We start from the raw sequence: 9,974 nt of genomic DNA on the forward strand, positions 1-9,974 counted from the left end.
AAATATTGTCAGACATAAACCGGTCCGTGGCGCAAAAAAGGGACCACTGCTCTACATCTAGGACTGCGCTCTTCTGGATAGAAATCTTGGATGTTGTTCCTGCAATCTACTGGAGCCACTCGCCTAGCTTGGGGGTCACTACAAAGAGTTCTGTGATTACCACTGGCACCGCTGTTAACTTCACCCTCCACATCTTCTCAAGTTCTGCTCTCAGGCCTTGGTACTTCATCAGCTTCTTGTGTTCCTTATTCCTGATTATCATCGTCATTCGGTACAGCTACATCTATCACTGTGGCCGTCTTCCTCTACCTGTCTGCCATTACTATGTCCGGTTGGTTAGCCATCACCAGTTTGTACGTCTATATCTGGAAGTCCCACAGGATCCTAGCTGTCATTCTCGACCACCCATTTTGAAGTTTTGATTTCCAGGCACAGATGGTCCTGTATACTACGTCAGTCACTTGGATATGGCGTGCCATGTATGCCCTTCCTGCTACCATCTTGCACCCTGCTGCTAGAGCAGCCTGCACCTGGGGTCTTAACTGCTGTGGTACACCCCTACCTCTAAATATAAAAGCTTCTTCCTATGCTGCCATGATTAGTGGATGTGAGCCACTTCCTCTGTCTGCTGGTGTTACACACTGTGCAGGGGGCCTGTCCTTCCATAAGAACGCGGTAAGTTGTGTCCATCTTCCTGATGTACTCGTGGATGTTCGTTGCCTCATCCTGGACAGTGATTCTGACGTGTGTGTGTATGTATGTGTGTGTATATATACACACACATACATACATTCCTGCATACGTAAGTATAATTCTAAAGGTGCTATTGACATAAAATTCTCTCGTCCTACCTGACTGGATTCACACATTTTGACTGTCCTACGAGATCAAATGAAGCCCTTGATCTTCATCTTCATTGTCAAAGAAGCTTATAGAGCTACTGCCTCACCAACACATGGTAGATTGGACCACATCTTGGTTTTTGCAGACTTGTTACAAATCCTGTGTACAGCCTCCAACTAAACTCAGTCAGGAAATGGACACCTGATACTAACGGTCCAAATGGCCCAGAGGAGGAAGCCGGTTGTAAGTCTGGAGGTATGGGACGTGATTGACCTGAGGTGCTGACCGGAGGGCAGCAGGTCAAATAGGTGGTAAGCAGGATGCAAAGACGTCTTGATTCATGCTCATCGCCTGGTTTGAGCAGGGAGTCGAGGAGGCCATTTACGTGAAAAAGGAAAGACCATCTCTGAATCGTGGAGGGGGCCTAAGGGTACATCTTTCGCCATCTTACAATACTGTGATTGCAGCCATTCCCCTACTCTCTGTGAATGGCCATTGATTAGTGGTCTTTGATCAATGAGCTTTGATCTGTCATTGTTGATCAATGGTCATGACAGTTTGCATATTAATGATCAAGGAACTGACCTCCCAGCCCATTGTTCCTTCAGTAGTGCTAGTTTCAGTCACTGAGAATGAAAAAGTCATTTAGATGAGTGATGAAACATTTCTCCCACTGAAAACGCTACGTCCAGATGAACAGAATCAACTTTTGGGGCAGGGGTTGCATGGCCCTGGTTATACTGAGAGTGCAGGATCAGAAAAATGGTGATGTGCGTTGATAAATGAGAATAAACATGCTGTTCTCCACTCACCCCTCCAAGATGTACTCTTAGTAGTACGAGAAAAATACAAGAACAGTCTGACTACATTGCGCAAAGTGTAAAGTTGGGTGGTGGTCAGGGGTTATGGTGTGGAGTTTTTTTGTTGGTTTTTTCAGGAGTTTGGCGTAGTCCTTTAGTTACAGTGAAATGAACTCTTAGAACTCATAGAAGACATTTTGCACAATTTCATGCTAATTTTAGGAAAACCTCTGCACACCTGACTCAAATGACAAGTGCTTAGAGAAAGAAAATGTAGAAAAACATAATATAATAACATAACTGCTGCTTACCACTGTTTTTATTCAGTTACAACATTTCTGTCTGTGCAACCTTCATCATTTACAGAGAAAAGCACAATTTCATGCTACTAAATTTGTAGGAAGGGTTTGGTGATGGCCCCTTCTTGCTCCAACATGACTGCACACCAGTGAACAAATGAATCAAGGTCCATAAAGACATGGATGAGTGAGTCTGGTGTGGAAGAACTTGACTGGCCTGCACAGAGTCTTCACCTCAACCCAACAGAACACTTTTGAGTTGAATTAGAGCAGAGACTGTGAGCCAGGACCTTTCATCTAACACCAGTGGGTGACCTCAGCAATGCGGTTCTGGAAGAATGGTCAAAAATTCCCATAAATTCCTAAACCTTGTGGAAAGTTTTCACAGAAGAGTTGGGGCTATTATACATGTAGAGAGTGGATAGAAGTCATGTTAAGCTCTGCAGATTAAGAATGGGATATCACTAAAAGTGAATATTTTTAGCAATATTGTGTATATGTTTAAGATGTATAAAATTTTTCTCAGTCAGTCACAAACTCCATTGTATATGTTTTTGTAAAACTAATTTCAAGACTTTTCAAATGTATCTGAGTTTTCTGAAACTGAAACTATGGAAATTTTCATTTTCAACTTGTTTTTCTTTTCATCTTTTTTTCTCAGTTTTTTGGGAATTCTTGTCTGGAATTTTTGTCATTATGCTGAAGCTTCTCATCTGAAAAAGAATAACATGTCCATGTTTTCTGAAAGCACATAAGACAAGTGTTTGAGGGGCAACAGATAAGTCCTGAAGGCTGAATTAAAGATTACCTCATACCTCATAGGTAATTAGCAGTACAGGGAAGAAGACTCTCTTGGTGGGCTGTCACTTGGTGTTCGCTCGCTCTGCGGTAGAGTATCACTTCCTGTTCCTGCTCAAACACAGTGGTGTTTCTGAGTAGCTTATTTGCTTAGCAATTTAATTAACAACTTTTAAATACATTCTTCTTTCATAGTATAATCTTCACGTGCTTCATCCGAAGCACACTTTCTGTGTACTCACTACCTAATTTATAGCCAAAGTTTTCACTCACTGTCTCTGTACTGTTTCGCTAGCTTAGCTTAGCTCGTAGCCGACTCGTTAGCACCATGGCTACTTCACCTGTCCCTCCTGCACTTTCTTGCTCATTGTGTCAGATGTTTAGTTACTCCTCGGCCTCCTTTAGCAGTAATGATATCTGTAACAAATGTAGCATATTTGCAGCTCTGGAGGCCAGGATTACTGAATTGGAGACTCGGCTTCGCACCCTTCATTCACCCGTAGCTAGCCAGGCCCCTGTAGCTGGTGCAGCCGAAGATAGCGTAGGCCCCGCTAGCTGTTCCCCGGCAGACCCCAAGCAGCTGGGGAAAGAGGGCGGCTGGGTCACGGTGAGGAGGAAGCATAGTCCTAAACAGAAGCCCCAGGTACACCACCAACCCGTTCATGTGTCTAACCGTTTTTCCCCACTCGGTGACACACCCGCCGGGGGTCAAACTCTGGTAATTGGTGATTCTGTTCTCAGACATGTGAAGCTAGAGACACCGGCAACCATAGTCAATTGTCTTCCAGGGGCCAGAGCAGGCGACATTGAAGGAAATTTAAAACTGCTGGCTAAGGGTAAACGTAAATTCAGTAAAATCATAATTCACGTCGGCAGTAATGACACCCGGTTACGCCAATCGGAGGTCACTAAAATCAATATTGAATCGATGTGCAACTTTGCTAAAACAATGTCGGACTCTGTAGTTTTCTCTGGTCCCCTCCCCAATCAGACCAGGAGTGACATGTTTAGCCGCATGTTCTCCTTAAATTGCTGGCTGTCTGAGTGGTGTCCCAGAAACGATGTGGGCTTCATAGATAATTGGCAAACCTTCTGGAGGAAACCTGGTCTTGTTAGGAGAGACGGCATCCATCCCACTTTGGATGGAGCAGCTCTCATTTCTAGAAATATGGACAAATTTATTAAACCCCCCAAAATATGACTATCCAGAGTTGGGACCAGGAAGCAGAGTTGCAGTCTTACACGCCTCTCTGCAGCTTCTCTCCTCCTGCTACCCCCCCAAAAACCCATCTCCATAGAGACTGTGTCAGCTTCCAAAAAGACAAAAAACAAACTAAAAACCAGCAACAAACAACTTTAACATAAACAATCACAAAGAAAGAACAATACAGTATCCACATCTGAACCAAAGAGTAAAACAGTGAAATGTGGATTATTAAATATTAGGTCTCTCTCCTCCAAGTCTCTGTTAGTACATGACTTAATAATTGATCAACAAATTGATTTACTCTGCCTTACAGAAACCTGGTTGCAGCAGGATGATTATGTTAGTTTAAATGAATCAACACCCCCGAGTCATTCTAACTACCAGAAACCTCGAAGCACAGGCCGAGGGGGCGGTGTGGCAGCAATTTTTCACACCAGCCTATTAATTAATGAAAGACCAAGACAGACTTTTAATTCATTTGAAAGCCTGATGCTTAACATTGTCCACCCCAGCTGTGAAACTCAGAAACCAGTCTTACTTGTTATCATCTATCGTCCACCTGGGCCTTACACAGAGTTTCTGTCTGATTTCTCAGACTTTATATCTAATCTAGTTCTGAGCTCAAATAAAATAATTATTGTGGGTGATTTTAACATCCATGTAGATGCTAAAAATGACAGCCTCAACATGGCATTTAGTCTGTTATTAGACTCAATTGGCTTCTCTCAAAATGTAAAAGAACCCACCCACCACTTTAATCACACTCTAGATCTTGTTTTAACATATGGCATAGAAACTGAACATTTAACAGTGTTTCCTGAAAACCCTCTCCTGTCTGATCATTTCCTGATAACATTTACATTTACAATAATTGATTACACAGCGGTGGAGAGTAGATTTTATCAAAGTAGATGTCTTTCTGAAAGCGCTGTAACTAAGTTTAAGAATATAATCCACCCACTGTTATCATCTTCAATGCCCTGTACCAACACAGAGCAGAGCAGCTATCTGAACGCTACCCCAACAGAGGTCGATTATCTTGTTAATAATTTCACCTCCTCACTACGTACGACTCTGGATACTGTAGCTCCAGTGAAAACTAAGGTCTCTAATCAGAAGTACCTGACTCCGTGGTATAATTCTCAAACACGTACCCTAAAGCAGATGACTCGTAATCTGGAGAGGAAATGGCGTGTCACAAATTTAGAGGATCATCATTTAGCCTGGAGAAATAGTTTGCTGCTTTATAAGAAAGCCCTCCGCAAAGCCAGAACATCTTACTATTCATCACTGATTGAAGAAAATAAGAACAACCCAAGGTTTCTCTTCAGCACTGTAGCCAGGCTGACAAAGAGTCAGAGCTCTGTTGAGCCAACCATCCCTTTAACGTTAACTAGTAATGACTTCATGAACTTCTTCACAAATAAAATTTTTATCATTAGAGAAAAAATTACCAGTAATCATCCCACAGATGTGATATTATCTACAGCTACTCTTAGTACCATTGATGTTAACTTAGACTCTTTTTCTCCAATTGATCTTTCTGAGTTAACTTCAATAATTACTTCCTCCAAACCATCAACGTGTCTTTTAGACCCCATTCCTACAAAACTGCTCAAAGAAGTCCTGCCATTGATTAATTCTTCGATCTTAAATATGATCAACCTATCTCTAATGGTCGGCTATGTACCACAGGCCTTCAAGCTGGCTGTGGTTAAACCTTTACTCAAAAAGCCATCTCTAGACCCAGCAGTCTTAGCTAATTATAGGCCAATCTCCAACCTTCCTTTCATATCAAAAATCCTTGAAAGAGTAGTTGTCAAACAGCTAACAGATCATCTGCAGAGGAATGGTTTATTTGAAGAGTTTCAGTCAGGTTTCAGAGCTCATCACAGCACAGAAACAGCTTTAGTGAAGGTTACAAATGATCTTCTTATGGCCTCTGACAGTGGACTCATCTCTGCGCTTGTCCTGCTAGACCTCAGTGCAGCGTTCGATACTGTCGACCATAATATCCTATTAGAGCGATTAGAACATGCTGTAGGTATTACAGGTACTGCACTGCAGTGGTTTGTATCATATCTATCTAATAGACTCCAATTTGTGCATGTAAATGGAGAGTCCTCTTCACCCACTGAGGTTAATTATGGAGTTCCACAGGGTTCAGTGCTAGGACCAATTCTGTTTACATTATACATGCTTCCCTTAGGCAGCATCATTAGAAGACATAGCATACATTTTCACTGCTATGCAGATGACACCCAGCTCTATCTGTCCATGAAGCCAGATAACACACACCAATTAGTTAAACTGCAGGAATGTCTTAAAGACATAAAGACCTGGATGGCCGCTAACTTTCTGCTTCTTAATTCAGATAAAACTGAGGTTATTGTACTCGGCCCTGAAAATCTTAGAAATATGGTATCTAACCAGATTCATACTCTGGATGGCATTACCTTGGCCTCCAGTAACGCTGTGAGGAACCTTGGAGTCATTTTTGACCAGGACATGTCCTTCAACGCACATATTAAACAAATATGTAAGACTGCTTTCTTCCATTTGCGCAACATCTCTAAAATTAGAAATATCCTGTCTCAGAGTGACGCTGAAAAAACTAGTTATGTGTTTATTACTTCCAGGCTGGACTACTGTAATTCATTATTATTAGGATGTCCAAAAAACTCACTGAAAAGCCTTCAGCTAATCCAAAATGCTGCAGCAAGAGTACTGACAGGGACTAGAAGGAGAGAGCATATTTCTCCTGTTTTGGCTTCCCTTCATTGGCTTCCTGTTAAATCCAGAATTGAATTCAAAATCCTGCTCCTCACATACAAGGTCTTAAATAATCAGGCCCCATCTTATCTTAATGACCTTGTAGTACCATATCACCCTATTAGAGCACTTCGCTCTCGCTCTGCAGGCCTACTTGTTGTTCCTAGAGTATTTAAAAGTAGAATGGGAGGCAGAGCCTTCAGTTTTCAGGCCCCTCTTCTGTGGAACCAGCTTCCAGTTTGGATTCGGGAGACAGAAACTATCTCTACTTTTAAGATTAGGCTTAAAACTTTCCTTTTTGCTAAAGCATATAGTTAGGGCTGGACCAGGTGACCCTGAATCCTCCCTTAGTTATGCTGCAATAGACGTAGGCTGCCGGGGGATTCCCATGATGCATTGAGTTTTTCCTTTCCAGTCACCTTTCTCACTCACTATGTATTAATAGACCTCTCTGCATTGAATCATATCTGTTATTAACCTCTGTCTCTCTTCCACAGCATGTCTTTTATCCTGTCTTCCTTCTCTCACCCCAACCGGTCGCAGCAGATGGCCGCCCCTCCCTGAGCCTGGTTCTGCCGGAGGTTTCTTCCTGTTAAAAGGGAGTTTTTCCTTCCCACTGTCGCCAAAGTGCTTGCTCATAGGGGGTCATATGATTGTTGGGTTTTTCTCTGTATCTATGAAGCGCCTTGAGGCGACTTTTGTTGTGATTTGGCGCTATATAAATAAAATTGAATTGAATTGAATTGAAGAGAGTTGACAGGATCTACCAACCCCCACCTTTTTCCTGCCACACAACCCCCAATCTCTTGCACCTCATCTATCCCTTTAAAGTATGAGGAGATCACCTGTGAAATGCCCTTTAGCCCCCATGCAGCCATGCAGCCATCCAGCACATGCCATCCCCCATGGATCCACCAGGAGAGGCATGCTAGGCCAGTCCCCTCCCCAAGAATCACAGAGGACCAGGCCCCAAGTGAACTGGGATGAAGAGTGAGAGAGAGAGAGAGGAGCAGAACAGTGTGAGATGTAAGGACCCCCCCTTTCACCATGACACCTCCAAGCCAGTGAAAAGAAGGATTAGTGATTTGCATTAAAAAGGAAAGCAGGTGGAGTAGGGGATAGCAAGTTTGGGGGACCAGTGACATTATTGCCAGGAGATCACCTGGTAGTGGAGATTTACCAGCTTGGAAACAGTTATGACGTTTAATTGAAACGGTAATAAAGGGGAGGTCTGAAAGTTTAATGTTATTATAATCTATCTAATTCTATCCAAGCGAATTATCTTATAATATATTTTACTGTATTGTACATTTGTTTTTATGAAGAGTGAAAAGACTGATTTGGGCTCTTTTGTTTTTCCAGTAAAACTTAATAATGTTGGAGTCTAAAACCAAATGGATGTGGTTTGAATGGGATAATTGAGAAAAATAATAATTTGGGGTAAGGCTTTAATTTTAATGGTAGCTATTCACCCTAATAATGTGATGGGAAGATTTTTCCAGCATTTCAGATTGTTATTAATCTTAAATTGCCATATGCGGTAATATACCGTGCTGTAAATCGGGCTGATGTACATCGAATGACCAGCTGATGTCAGATGTTGTGTGACCTGCCTTTTGGCAAAGCAGTTGGCCGGAAATATTCGAGATGGGGCTTCATCACACCATCGCTACTTACCAGGTTAGCAATTAAATGAAAAATCAATGGAAAGGCACTATCAATTTTGATGCTAAACATTTTTCTTTATATGTCAGGTTATTTATTTAGTATGTGATGTGTGTTTGTTGATGGAGAGGGTGTGGGAATTTTAATTTGGTAGAGATCACCACCTCTGGTCCTTGGAGTCCATTGTCCAACAGGTATTAGATTTTTCCCTTCTGTAACACACCTGAATAAAACTAAGTGGTTCTTTAACATCTTGTCATGTTCTGTGCATCCCTGTTAACTACCCATAAATTTACCTCAAAAATTGCAATGCATTTTTTCAATAGAATAATTAAAACTTAGTGGCAAGACTTTGCATATATTTTAAAAAGCTTTTGTTTTAATGGTGATTACTAATACTAAGTGAAAAACTGAGTTGTGCTAAAGTGGGGGGGGGGCTTTAAGGTCTTTGGAATAAATTATCTTTTTTGTTTGTTTCAATGCACATTTGTGACTGTGGGGGAAAATAGTTTTGGCTTATTTAAGTTTCAATCAAATCAGAATTGTTGTCTGAGTAAAACTAATTTAGCTGTAACAAATTAGAGTAATTTGTAAAACTTGTAAAGCTTGTTACTCTGTCTGCCCTTGTGTTCCCTCCCTGACAAGTTGGTTCAAAGTTCAAAAAATGTAGTGTACAATAAAAACATTTGAAATATATTTTTTAAACTTTACTTCACATAACTTGTCACTCTTTGTCACACTTTTTTTCCACATGCAATTTTTAACCACATGGTGTCAGGATTGATCACTCAGTGGTGGGGGGCTATATATTTTGCCTTTCAGGAGACCTTAAAATTCAGTTTGAACAAAAATCTCCACTCAGCCTCTGACTCCGCCTTCACCCACCTTATTTCAGGATTTGGTTTGGTCCAGGTGCCAGCACTCCTAACTGACGCAGAGCTGGAGCGTAGGATCGTAGGATGGCACTATTAAGTCAGGGTTTTAAATAACAAATGAAAAGAGAGAGAGGGGTGGAAATTAAACTCATAGCGAATTTCATATGAAATAAACTGACATACTTTCCTCTTATTCCTTTATTTTTAACAAAGAATAATGTGTTTGTGTTATTTTAATCAACATGTAAATGGTACTGGCAGATCCAATGTACACATCTATACTAAATCACTTATTTAGTATAGATAAAATAACTGTATTATTTTGGATATATTTTACACACTATATGACTGTGCAGGTGGTGAAAGCTTTCAGTAAGCTAAATGAGATTAAAATCTATTTGAGTTCCACTAGGTCTCAGGACAGAGTTGTCTATACTTTGAAAAGTGCTATCCTGAGGAATGGTAAATGAACTGCTTCTTATATAGCACTTTTCTACTCTGAGCACTCAAAGCGCTTTACGTAACTTGCCTCATTCACCCCAGCACTTTTTCCATGCTCTTTCTACCTAGTAGTTTCTATCAAACATTCACACACATTCATACTCCAATGGATGCATCAGATAGCATCTGCTATAGTATCATAGTATCTTGCCTAAGGATATTTGGCATGCAAACTGGAGTAGACAGGGATCAAACCACCAGCTTTCCAATTAGT

The sequence above is a fragment of the Perissodus microlepis genome, chromosome 7 (genome assembly GCF_051167445.1).
Source record: "Perissodus microlepis isolate ML-2025 ecotype Zambia chromosome 7, ASM5116744v1, whole genome shotgun sequence".
Lineage (NCBI taxonomy): Eukaryota > Metazoa > Chordata > Actinopteri > Cichliformes > Cichlidae > Perissodus > Perissodus microlepis.